The 12,286-nt window shown below is 41.4% G+C and overlaps 13 non-coding genes across 13 annotated transcripts; 6 read left to right on the top strand and 7 right to left on the bottom strand.

Moving 5' to 3' along the window:
- Nucleotides 1-193: 193 nt before the first annotated feature.
- trnal-cag (transfer RNA leucine (anticodon CAG)) lies at nt 194-276 on the bottom strand. Its single transcript has one exon. It is a non-coding gene; the product is annotated as a tRNA-Leu (tRNA).
- Nucleotides 277-1,111: 835 nt separating this feature from the next.
- Nucleotides 1,112-1,194, bottom strand: trnal-cag (transfer RNA leucine (anticodon CAG)). The gene has a single exon. It is a non-coding gene; the product is annotated as a tRNA-Leu (tRNA).
- A 95-nt stretch (nt 1,195-1,289) lies between these two features.
- Nucleotides 1,290-1,363, top strand: trnam-cau (transfer RNA methionine (anticodon CAU)). The gene has a single exon. It is a non-coding gene; the product is annotated as a tRNA-Met (tRNA).
- Nucleotides 1,364-2,029: 666 nt separating this feature from the next.
- trnal-cag (transfer RNA leucine (anticodon CAG)) lies at nt 2,030-2,112 on the bottom strand. Its single transcript has one exon. It is a non-coding gene; the product is annotated as a tRNA-Leu (tRNA).
- A 94-nt stretch (nt 2,113-2,206) lies between these two features.
- Nucleotides 2,207-2,280, top strand: trnam-cau (transfer RNA methionine (anticodon CAU)). Its single transcript has one exon. It is a non-coding gene; the product is annotated as a tRNA-Met (tRNA).
- A 620-nt stretch (nt 2,281-2,900) lies between these two features.
- trnal-cag (transfer RNA leucine (anticodon CAG)) lies at nt 2,901-2,983 on the bottom strand. Its single transcript has one exon. It is a non-coding gene; the product is annotated as a tRNA-Leu (tRNA).
- Nucleotides 2,984-3,078: 95 nt separating this feature from the next.
- Nucleotides 3,079-3,152, top strand: trnam-cau (transfer RNA methionine (anticodon CAU)). The gene has a single exon. It is a non-coding gene; the product is annotated as a tRNA-Met (tRNA).
- Nucleotides 3,153-3,928: 776 nt separating this feature from the next.
- On the bottom strand, nt 3,929-4,011 carry trnal-cag (transfer RNA leucine (anticodon CAG)). The gene has a single exon. It is a non-coding gene; the product is annotated as a tRNA-Leu (tRNA).
- A 94-nt stretch (nt 4,012-4,105) lies between these two features.
- Nucleotides 4,106-4,179, top strand: trnam-cau (transfer RNA methionine (anticodon CAU)). Its single transcript has one exon. It is a non-coding gene; the product is annotated as a tRNA-Met (tRNA).
- Nucleotides 4,180-4,845: 666 nt separating this feature from the next.
- Nucleotides 4,846-4,928, bottom strand: trnal-cag (transfer RNA leucine (anticodon CAG)). Its single transcript has one exon. It is a non-coding gene; the product is annotated as a tRNA-Leu (tRNA).
- Nucleotides 4,929-5,023: 95 nt separating this feature from the next.
- Nucleotides 5,024-5,097, top strand: trnam-cau (transfer RNA methionine (anticodon CAU)). The gene has a single exon. It is a non-coding gene; the product is annotated as a tRNA-Met (tRNA).
- A 666-nt stretch (nt 5,098-5,763) lies between these two features.
- Nucleotides 5,764-5,846, bottom strand: trnal-cag (transfer RNA leucine (anticodon CAG)). The gene has a single exon. It is a non-coding gene; the product is annotated as a tRNA-Leu (tRNA).
- Nucleotides 5,847-5,940: 94 nt separating this feature from the next.
- trnam-cau (transfer RNA methionine (anticodon CAU)) lies at nt 5,941-6,014 on the top strand. Its single transcript has one exon. It is a non-coding gene; the product is annotated as a tRNA-Met (tRNA).
- Nucleotides 6,015-12,286: the final 6,272 nt, after the last annotated feature.

The following is a 12,286-nucleotide window of genomic DNA, read 5'->3' as shown; positions in this document are numbered from 1 at the left end:
GTGCCATAGAATCCCATACATTGCACTAAAGTGTTACTATAAAGGTCATGTACTGCAGGTCAGTGTTACTTTAATGTTTGGTTAATTATAGCATGAACTGAATTGCAGTGCTTTGTCAACATTACTGCATTTCTGGATAAACTTGCCAGAGGGTTAAAGACTCTAGCTTGAGCCCGCAGCCAAAGGTTAGGTTTTTCAGAAGTGGGATTCGAACCCACGCCTCCAGGGGAGACTGCGACCTGAACGCAGCGCCTTAGACCGCTCGGCCATCCTGACATGACGGCCAGTGGACAGCAGCATTTTTGCACCTACACGGAATGGCAGATGATCTAGAATCTAGGGCTTCACCGCTCACCCGAGTCAGAGCACATGCCTCGTTGGCGCAGTTAGGCAGCGCGTCAGTCTCATAATCTGAAGGTTGTGAGTTCGAGCCTCACAAGGGGCAGAATGGTTCTTTTTGATACACGGGACCGTGTAAATAAAGGAGCTGCTTTCTGTATTCCCTTTTATGTCTTTGTCCATTTCTTCATATGCACTGTAATTGAAATCCAGTGTTTTTTTAAGACTAATGTTGAACAAATGCAGTAATAGTATTACTCTCATATTCATGTCATATGTGTCAATGTTGTTACAATGTTTTGTTAAGGCTTATATCATTCTTTCATTCTGATGGCATGTCTTGTTAATGCTAATGTAATGTTTTACATGACATTCCTTGAATCTTGTGTCATGACACTCCACCCCATGCCCCCAAACCCATGACATTTCATTCCAAGAAATTTCCAAGAATCCTTGCCATGAAATTCTACTGCATCTTCTTCCGGTAAACATCACAACATGTCATTTCGTGAAATTCAGTTGAATCCGATTCAATCAACATGTCAATTTTTTCTGAAATGTCATGACTTGAAATTCCAAGTGCCATAGAATCCCATACATTGCATTAAAGTGTTACTATAAAGGCCATGTACTGCAGGTCAGTGTTACTTTAATGTTTGGTTAATTCTAGCATGAACTGAATTGCAGTGCTTTGTCAACATTACTGCATTTCTGGATAAACTTGCCAGAGGGTTAATGACTCTAGCTTGAGCCCGCAGCCAAAGGTTAGGTTTGTCAGAAGTGGGATTCGAACCCACGCCTCCAGGGGAAACTGCGACCTGAACGCAGCGCCTTAGACCGCTCGGCCATCCTGACATGACGCCCAGTGGACAGCAGCATTTTTGCACCTACACGGAATGGCAGATGATCTAGAATCTAGGGCTTCACCGCTCACCCGAGTCAGAGCACATGCCTCGTTGGCGCAGTTAGGCAGCGCGTCAGTCTCATAATCTGAAGGTCGTGAGTTCGAGCCTCACAAGGGGCAGAATGGTTCTTTTTGATACACGGGACCGTGTAAATAAAGGAGCTGCTTTCTGTATTCCCTTTTATGTCTTTGTCCATTTCTTTATATGCACTGTAATTGAAATCCAGTGTTTTTTTAAGACTAATGTTGAACAAATGCAGTAATAGTATTACTCTCATATTCATGTCATATGTGTCAATGTTGTTACAATGTTTAGTTAAGGCTTATATCATTCTTTCATTCTAATGGCATGTCTTGTTAATGCTAATGTAATGTTTTACATGACATTCCTTGAATCTTGTGTCATGACACTCCACCCCATGCCCCCAAACCCATGACATTTCATTCCAAGAAATTTCCAAGAATCCTTGCCATGAAATTCTACTGCATCTTCTTCCGGTAAACATCACAACATGTCATTTCGTGAAATTCAGTTGAATCCGATTCAATCAACATGTCAATTTTTTCTGAAATGTCATGACTTGAAATTCCAAGTGCCATAGAATCCCATACATTGCACTAAAGTGTTACTATAAAGGTCATGTACTGCAGGTCAGTGTTACTTTAATGTTTGGTTAATTCTAGCATGAACTGAATTGCAGTGCTTTGTCAACATTACTGCATTTCTGGATAAACTTGCCAGAGGGTTAAAGAACCTAGCTTGAGCCCGCAGCCAAAGGTTAGGTTTGTCAGAAGTGGGATTCGAACCCACGCCTCCAGGGGAGACTGCGACCTGAACGCAGCGCCTTAGACCGCTCGGCAATCCTGACATGATGGCTAGTGGTGAGCAGTATTTTTCCACCTACACGGAATGGCAGGTGATTTAGAATCTAGGGGTCAACGCTCACCTGAGGCACAGCACATGCCACGTTGGCGCAGTTAGGCAGCGCGTCAGTCTCATAATCTGAAGGTCGTGAGTTCGAGCCTCACACGGGGCAGAATGGTGCTTTTTGATACACAGAACCGTGTAAATAAAGGAGCTGCTTTCTGTATTCCCTTTTATGCCTTTGTCCATTTCTTCATATGCACTGTAATTGAAATCCAGTGTTTTTTTAAGACCAATGTTGAACAAATGCAGTAATAGTATTACTCTCATATTCATGTCATATGTGTCAGTGTTGTTACAATGTTTTGTTAAGGCTTATATCATTCTTTCATTCTAATGGCATGTCTTGTTAATGCTAATGTAATGTTTTACATGACATTCCTTGAATCTTGTGTCATGACACTCCACCCCATGCCCCCAAACCCATGACATTTCATTCCAAGAAATTTCCAAGAATCCTTGCCATGAAATTCTACTGCATCTTCTTCCGGTAAACATCACATGTTATTTCGTGTAATTCAGTTGAATCCGATTCAATCAAAATGTCCAATTTTTTCTGAAATGTCATGACTTGAAATTCCAAGTGCCATAGAATCCCATACATTGCATTAAAGTGTTACTATAAAGGTCATGTACTGCAGGTCAGTGTTACTTTAATGTTTGGTTAATTCTAGCATGAACTTGCCAGAGGGTTAAAGACTCTAGCTTGAGCCTGCAGCCAAAGGTTAGATTTGTCAGAAGTGGGATTCGAACCCACGCCTCCAGGGGAGACTGCGACCTGAACGCAGCGCCTTCGACCGCTCGGCCATCCTGACATGAGGCCCAGTGGTCAGCTGGCCACTTACACCTACACGGAATGGCAGATGATCTAGAATCTAGGGCTTCACCGCTCACCCGAGTCAGAGCACATGCCTCGTTGGCACAGATAGGCAGCGCGTCAGTCTCATAATCTGAAGGTCGTGAGTTCGAGCCTCACACGGGGCAGAATGGTGCTTTTTGATACACGGGACCGTGTAAATAAAGGAGCTGCTTTCTGTATTCCCTTTTATGCCTTTGTCCACTTCTTCATATGCACTGTAATTGAAATCCAGTGTTTTTTAAGACTAATGTTGAACAAATGCCGTAATAGTATTACTCTCATATTCATGTCATATGTGTCAGTGTTGTTACAATGTTTTGTTAAGGCTTATATCATTCTTTCATTCTAATGGCATGTCTTGTTAATGCTAATGTAATGTTTTACATGACATTCCTTGAATCTTGTGTCATGACACTCCACCCCATGCCCCCAAACCCATGACATTTCATTCCAAGAAATTTCCAAGAATCCTTGCCATGAAATTCTACTGCATCTACTGCATTCCTTGAATCTTGTGTCATGACACTCCACCCCATGCCCCCAAACCCATGACATTTCATTCCAAGAAATTTCCAAGAATCCTTGCCATGAAATTCTACTGCATCTTCTTCCGGTAAACATCACAACATGTCATTTCGTGAAATTCAGTTGAATCCGATTCAATCAACATGTCCATTTTTTCTGAAATGTCATGACTTGAAATTCCAAGTGCCATAGAATCCCATACATTGTACTAAAGTGTTACCATAAAGGTCATGTACTGCAGGTCAGTGTTACTTTAATGTTTGGTTAATTCTAGCATGAACTGAATTGCAGTGCTTTGTCAACATTATTGCATTTCTGGAAAAACTTGCCAGAGGGTTAAAGACTCTAGCTTGAGCCCGCAGCCAAAGGTTAGGTTTGTCAGAAGTGGGATTCGAACCCACGCCTCCAGGGGAGACTGCGACCTGAACGCAGCGCCTTAGACCGCTCGGCAATCCTGACATGATGGCTAGTGGTGAGCAGCATTTTTCCACCTACACGGAATGGCAGGTGATTTAGAATCTAGGGGTCAACGCTCACCTGAGGCACAGCACATGCCACGTTGGCGCAGTTAGGCAGCGCGTCAGTCTCATAATCTGAAGGTCGTGAGTTCGAGCCTCACACGGGGCAGAATGGTGCTTTTTGATACACGGGACCGTGTAAATAAAGGAGCTGCTTTCTGTATTCCCTTTTATGCCTTTGTCCATTTCTTGATATGCACTGTAATTGAAATCCAGTGTTTTTTTAAGACTAATGTTGAACAAATGCAGTAATAGTATTACTCTCATATTCATGTCATATGTGTCAGTGTTGTTACAATGTTTTGTTAAGGCTTATATCATTCTTTCATTCTAATGGCATGTCTTGTTAATGCTAATGTAATGTTTTACATGACATTCCTTGAATCTTGTGTCATGACACTCCACCCCATGCCCCCAAACCCATGACATTTCATTCCAAGAAATTTCCAAGAATCCTTGCCATGAAATTCTACTGCATCTTCTTCCGGTAAACATCACAACATGTCATTTCGTGAAATTCAGTTGAATCCGATTCAATCAACATGTCAATTTTTTCTGAAATGTCATGACTTGAAATTCCAAGTGCCATAGAATCCCATACATTGCACTAAAGTGTTACTATAAAGGTCATGTACTGCAGGTCAGTGTTACTTTAATGTTTGGTTAATTCTAGCATGAACTGAATTGCAGTGCTTTGTCATAATTATTGCATTTCTGGATAAACTTGCCAGAGGGTTAAAGACTCTAGCTTGAGCCCGCAGCCAAAGGTTAGGTTTGTCAGAAGTGGGATTCGAACCCACGCCTCCAGGGGAGACTGCGACCTGAACGCAGCGCCTTAGACCGCTCGGCCATCCTGACATGACGCCCAGTGGACAGCAGCATTTTTGCACCTACACGGAATGGCAGATGATCTAGAATCTAGGGCTTCACCGCTCACCCGAGTCAGAGCACATGCCTCGTTGGCGCAGTTAGGCAGCGCGTCAGTCTCATAATCTGAAGGTCGTGAGTTCGAGCCTCACAAGGGGCAGAATGGTTCTTTTTGATACACGGGACCGTGTAAATAAAGGAGCTGCTTTCTGTATTCCCTTTTATGTCTTTGTCCATTTCTTTATATGCACTGTAATTGAAATCCAGTGTTTTTTTAAGACTAATGTTGAACAAATGCAGTAATAGTATTACTCTCATATTCATGTCATATGTGTCAATGTTGTTACAATGTTTAGTTAAGGCTTATATCATTCTTTCATTCTAATGGCATGTCTTGTTAATGCTAATGTAATGTTTTACATGACATTCCTTGAATCTTGTGTCATGACACTCCACCCCATGCCCCCAAACCCATGACATTTCATTCCAAGAAATTTCCAAGAATCCTTGCCATGAAATTCTACTGCATCTTCTTCCGGTAAACATCACAACATGTCATTTCGTGAAATTCAGTTGAATCCGATTCAATCAACATGTCAATTTTTTCTGAAATGTCATGACTTGAAATTCCAAGTGCCATAGAATCCCATACATTGCACTAAAGTGTTACTATAAAGGTCATGTACTGCAGGTCAGTGTTACTTTAATGTTTGGTTAATTCTAGCATGAACTGAATTGCAGTGCTTTGTCAACATTACTGCATTTCTGGATAAACTTGCCAGAGGGTTAAAGAACCTAGCTTGAGCCCGCAGCCAAAGGTTAGGTTTGTCAGAAGTGGAATTTGAACCCACGCCTCCAGGGGAGACTGCGACCTGAACGCAGCGCCTTAGACCGCTCGGCCATCCTGACATGATAGCCAGTGGTGAGCAGTATTTTTCCACCTACACGGAATGGCAGGTGATTTAGAATCTAGGGGTCAACGCTCACCTGAGGCACAGCACATGCCACGTTGGCGCAGTTAGGCAGCGCGTCAGTCTCATAATCTGAAGGTCGTGAGTTCGAGCCTCACACGGGGCAGAATGGTGCTTTTTGATACACGGGACCGTGTAAATAAAGGAGCTGCTTTCTGTATTCCCTTTTATGCCTTTGTCCATTTCTTGATATGCACTGTAATTGAAATCCAGTGTTTTTTTAAGACTAATGTTGAACAAATGCAGTAATAGTATTACTCTCATATTCATGTCATATGTGTCAGTGTTGTTACAATGTTTTGTTAAGGCTTATATCATTCTTTCATTCTAATGGCATGTCTTGTTAATGCTAATGTAATGTTTTACATGACATTCCTTGAATCTTGTGTCATGACACTCCACCCCATGCCCCCAAACCCATGACATTTCATTCCAAGAAATTTCCAAGAATCCTTGCCATGAAATTCTACTGCATCTTCTTCCGGTAAACATCACAACATGTCATTTCGTGAAATTCAGTTGAATCCGATTCAATCAACATGTCAATTTTTTCTGAAATGTCATGACTTGAAATTCCAAGTGCCATAGAATCCCATACATTGCACTAAAGTGTTACTATAAAGGTCATGTACTGCAGGTCAGTGTTACTTTAATGTTTGGTTAATTCTAGCATGAACTGAATTGCAGTGCTTTGTCAACATTACTGCATTTCTGGATAAACTTGCCAGAGGGTTAAAGAACCTAGCTTGAGCCCGCAGCCAAAGGTTAGGTTTGTAAGAAGTGGGATTCGAACCCACGCCTCCAGGGGAGACTGCGACCTGAACGCCAGCTGCCGAAGGATAGTCTGTCAAAATGGGGATAATGTTGAACAATGTTGAACGCCACAGCCAATCACGTCGACGCGCTATAACATTTGCAGCCAATCAGAGAGCGCCATTCTTGACTTTTTCCTTATCATTTTCGACATTTGACCAATCAGAGTACAAGGAAATGTCGATGGCACGTTTACGCTTAGCACCGCTAGGAGGAGGAGTCAGGAAGCTAGCCTAGTGTCAATCAAGTTGCCGAACTGAGCCGAAGGTGTACGAAGTAATGACATATCCTGAGGGGCGTGTCAGAGGTCAAAAAGTTCAGACGTCGAGCATCACTGTCACGGAGGTCAGGCATCATCATTTTAACGGAGGACTGCGAAACTTATTTTTCGGTAACTTTAACTGTATTTTCGGACAATGTAATTTTATATTTGTATATAATTGTATATATTATAATTGTAAATATCGTGTGTGCTTTTTTTAAAGAAATAATTTGTATTATAGTAGTTTTGTTCAAAACGATATAACCTAACCGTTAGCCCCCCAACAAAAAAATGTCTGGCAAAAAATCCCATAAAGCCATGTCAGATACTGACTGGATTGCAAGGCTAAAAAAGTTTGCCAGCACAGGAGTTTGGCCATCAAATGAGGGTAACAGGCCAGCTCCTCGACAGAAAAAGTGGCATGACGTGTACCAAAGGGTGAGTGTGCTTTTGTCACCTTTGCATGATGTAATAATTGTAATCCTAATCATTTAATTCAATGTCATCATTATTTATAGATATGTATGTAGATAATGTTGCAGGTATTTGAGATTTATGTTTATTTATGTAAAAAAAAAACCTTTTTTTGCACTGGGAGATTCAGAGATTTGAGGCAGTGGGGGTGGGGATGTTGAGTGAATGGATGTTTTTTTGAAGGTGTGAAATGTTCCTCTCTTGTTCTTTTAAAGGAGGATACAAACTTTACTCACTCTTTATCTCTAATTTTACAGTTTGTATCTCCCCTTCAAAGAACATGAATAAAAATAAATGACAGACTACAATAAATTAATGTGGCATTCATACTGATAAGTTCGAAATGCATGTATTCTATGTTATATGTGTGATAATGTTTACAGATTGAAAGATGTCCGATGCAGTCTCGCGGCCAGACAACCTTGCTCGGAGCGGTCCCAAAGTGCATATGTGGTTTTCACACTCAAAAGGTAACAATGTAAAGATGTAACTTGTATTTTTTTTATATATGTATAATTTACTGAACAAATTCTTCTCGTTCAACAATTATTGTAGCCTATGTATTTTTGTGGTTGTCTTAAGCAGGCCACAGCCTCTATTGGACAAGCACCAAGGGTTGTTGAACAACAGTCTGCCGCTACTGGACCAGCACAGGAGGTCATGGCGCAGAGTCAGCGTCAGCTCCCACCCCAGCCTACTTCTAAAATTATACCAAGTTTGTCAAAGGTAATAACATTTTTTTTATATATATATAATTGCAGTTTTAATATACGTTTAGTATAAAGGTTTAAGTTCAGTGGAAATGGCTGGTATGTTTTTACACCTACCTGCCAGCTGTGACACCTTGTACAGGGGCGGCTGTAGTCTGCTTATTGGTCAGTTTCACTGTCTCAGGTTGGTTTAGATCAAGTAAAATGGTGAAAGAACAATGTAACCTATGTGATCTCTCTTTCTTCTCTGGGCTCTGCTCTTGCATTCTCCTCTTCCTCTCTAATTGGGCTTTGCCATTATGGGTTAAAGGACACTCGCGTCCTTCATGGCATCTCTCTTGATTTTTCCAACTGGCTACTGAAGCTACGTCTTTCATTCTGTATTTCTCAGGTAACATTCCACTTATGCACAATTAATTATACACGTATTATTAATTAAGTCATCATGAATCTGCTTTGTTGCCATTTCAAGGGTAACCTTCATTACTGTTAATAAACGCTTTCTCTTACAAACTATGTGCAAACTATTTTTGATTTTAAGTCATTTTTAAAAGGTACTTGTTAAATTACTATATACTCACATTCTAGCAATACCTTCCCACACATTTTTCTATTCTAACTGTGCTTATTTCAATCTGTATAAGTAGTAGAGTGTGGTAATACACAGACAAAAAAATAAGTTATAGAAAGAAAGCAGGTCCTTTAGTTATATAATGAATGATAGGATCAATAGATATTTTCTCATTTTACATTTTATTATATTTTTGGCCAATGTGCTGTTACAATTCAATTTGTCTTTTCATTGAAATTGTTTTGCCCTTTTTTAGTTTACCAAACCAAGATTTGGTGGGTCCCACATTGCTGCTGCAAAGCCAAATCTGAGTGTGGCTAGGAGACCATCTCAGGCTGTTGACCAACCCAGCGCAGCAGTGTCCAGTGCCCCTACACCAAGCACCACTGTCTCTGTAAGTACTGGCATAATCCACATTGCATTCTAAGACAAATTCCACATCTGTGCACTTTTTAGAAACATATTTTGTATTCCAGGAAACATCTCAGGCTGTTGACCAACCCAGCGCAGCAGTGTCCAGTGCCCCTACACCAAGCACCACTGTCTCTGTAAGTACTGGCATAATCCACATTGCATTCTAAGACACATTCCACATCTGTGCACTTTTTAGAAACATATTTTGTATTCCAGGAAACATCTCAGGCTGTTGACCAACCCAGCGCAGCAGTGTCCAGTGCCCCTACACCAAGCACCACTGTCTCTGTAAGTACTGGCATAATCCACATTGCATTTTAAGACACATTCCACATCTGTGCACTTTTTAGAAATATATTTTGTATGCAGGAAATCTTATCATAATGAATTAAGAGCATTAATATACAGTTTTCACACAATATGCAGTCAGTGAACACATTTCCACAATGCTTACATTTTCTTAACAGACAAGCTATACCTCCCAACAAAATTATGGATTGTTTTTGTAGTATTTACAAATGTTAACACACACCACCCCACAATAGCAAAAACAATATTCCAAACCTTAGATACACTATAAAAACCTCGGCTTCTTCAATGATATCAGTTCAAAAACAATATATCTCAGCTGATAATAAACAAACAATTGAATAATTGACACACACCTGATTTATGTTGGGTAAATTGGGCCAAACATAGCTGATTCCAGTCTGGCTTAGACTCAGTGGCAGGGGTTATTTTTTTCTGTTACATTGACACTTTTACATTAAAAGGAGGACTTTGAGGAGTGATGTTTTTGGAAACAGAAAAAGACAAACACTGTAATGTCTGGACGAGGAAGAGTAAGAGCAAGGGGCCCAGGGAGAAGAGCAGGCCCAGTGAGAGGTGCAGTGAGAGATGCAGTGAGATGTGCAGTGACAGATGCAGTGAGAGATGCAGTGAGATGTGCAGTGACAGATGCAGTGACAGATGCAGTGAGAGATGCAGTGAGATGTGCAGTGAGAGATGCAGTGAGATGTGCAGTGAGAGGTGCAGTGAGAGGTGCAGTGAGATGTGCAGTGAGAGGTGCAGTGAGAGGTGCAGTGAGATGTGCAGTGAGAGGTGCAGTGAGATGTGCAGTGAGATGTGCAGTGAGATGTGCAGTGAGAGGTGCAGTGAGAGGTGCAGTGAGAGGTGCAGTGAGATGTGCAGTGAGAGGTGCAGTGAGAGATGAGAGGTGCAGTGAGAGGAGCAGGGCCAGGGAGAAGAGCAGGCCTAAGGACTTCCAAGGGCTGCAAGAACAGTAGTCAGTGATGAAATTCGTGCCACTCTCATTGACCATGTAATCAACCACGGTCTTTCGCTAAGAGAGGCTGGTAAACAGTAAAGGGAAAAAAAACTGATTTGCTTTTTACTGGAATACTGTACATGTGGACATACAGTTCCCAACCAATACATTTAGTGTAAAAATGGTGGATTGCATGTTTTGTATGCAAATACCTGTAAAACTGAAACACAAAAGTCTATGAAGTTTTTGTAATACAATAGCCAGTATTTTGAAACCCTAGTACTTTGATTGACTGCATGTACCTTGTGAAGTGAAAACAAGTGTTATTCTTTGACAGAATAATTTCATTCTGAGTCAGATTTCCAGTGTTTTGGTAAAGTTAGTGTGTGCAGAGAAAGATGTGTTCTATTTTGAAATGAAGAGTTAGTATATATTTACAGTTTTTTTCAATTGTTTACACGCAATTTTGAAAACCTCTACCTCCTTCTCCTCTTCATCTACCTCCTTCACCTCTTCCTCTACCTTCTTCTCCTCTTCCTCTACCTCCTTCTCCTCTTCCTCTACCTCCTTCTCCTCTTCATCTACCCCTTCACCTCTTCCTCTACCTCCTTCTCCTCTTCCTCTACCTCCTTCTCCTCTTCCTCTACCTCCTTCTCCTCTTCATCTACCTCCTTCACCTCTTCCTCTACCTCCTTCTCCTCTTCCTCTACCTCCTTCTCCTCTTCCTCTACCTCCTTCTCCTCTTCATCTACCTCCTTCATCTCTTCCTCTACCTCCTTCTCCTCTTCCTCTACCTCCTTCTCCTCTTCCTCTACCTCCTTCTCCTCTTCCTCTACCTCCTTCTCCTCTTCCTCTACCTCCTTCTCCTCTTCCTCTACCTCCTTCTCCTCTTCATCTACCTCCTTCTCCTCTTCCTCTACCTCCTTCTCCTCTTCCTCTACCTCCTTCATCTCCTCTTTGAGCCCCCCCTCTTATTCTCACTCTTCTTCTTCTTCTTCTTCTAGCTCCTTCCATTTTTGTTGAAGACAGGTGAACTCACCTGCTGCCTTTTATAGCACTCCTGAGTGATGCGTTTTCAAATTAGCACATGTGTGCTTCCACGCCTGATGTATGTGCATATCCAATTCATTCATTAGTGTGGTCAATGGCAATCCGGGGCTTTGTAATGACAAGGAAGTAACCTCACAATCCTTATCTGTGTCTAAGGTGTGAAAATGTGTGTAGAGTTTTACAAATCACTGTGTGTAATGTTTTGCTAAAAGGGTAAAGCAGACATTGTGTGTAATGTTGTGCAAATCTGTGGAGGGGTTTTGCTCATTGGAGTAGAATTTTGCAAATTGCGTGGAAATTTTTATTTTAGTGTGTAAACAATCATAAAAATCTGTAACAAAATGTGTTCTTGAGAAGAAAATTATCCATGTGGCCAATTGTGTTTTGTTGGTGTGAGTCTGTGTTAAGAGTTTAGGAAAAAGTATCTGAAGTATGGGTAAGAGCTTTTTTTAGCGATTGAAAAAAACTGTAAATATGTCACGAAGACTGCTGCGTGAGGAAACTTCAGGAGACGAAAAGCAGGTTAACAGTCTTTAATGAAAAAACAAGGCAGAGCCGAAACGGCCGATCAACAGAAATGTCTCAAAATGTTCGTGAAGAAACAGAGAAGCGCTCGCAGCAGGTCTCGTGGACTGGAGAAGCGCAGATCCCTCACACCTCTTCTGGACTCAACACAGGTAACCGCTGATCTGGTAAAGTAGCAGGTGGATAACTGACAACTGGACTAGACAGGACATAACAAATAACAGGAGATCAATAGCGGTAACAAACGTGACGGTCAACAATAATCCGACAAACTAGAGTGGAACACAAGAGA

Source organism: Siphateles boraxobius, unplaced genomic scaffold (assembly GCF_051911475.1).
Source record: "Siphateles boraxobius isolate OS27281-9 unplaced genomic scaffold, OSU_SipBor_1 39, whole genome shotgun sequence".
NCBI classification, from domain to species: Eukaryota; Metazoa; Chordata; class Actinopteri; order Cypriniformes; family Leuciscidae; genus Siphateles; species Siphateles boraxobius.
Note: the sequence above shows the minus strand (reverse complement) of the source record. Positions and strands in the feature narration are given on the sequence as shown.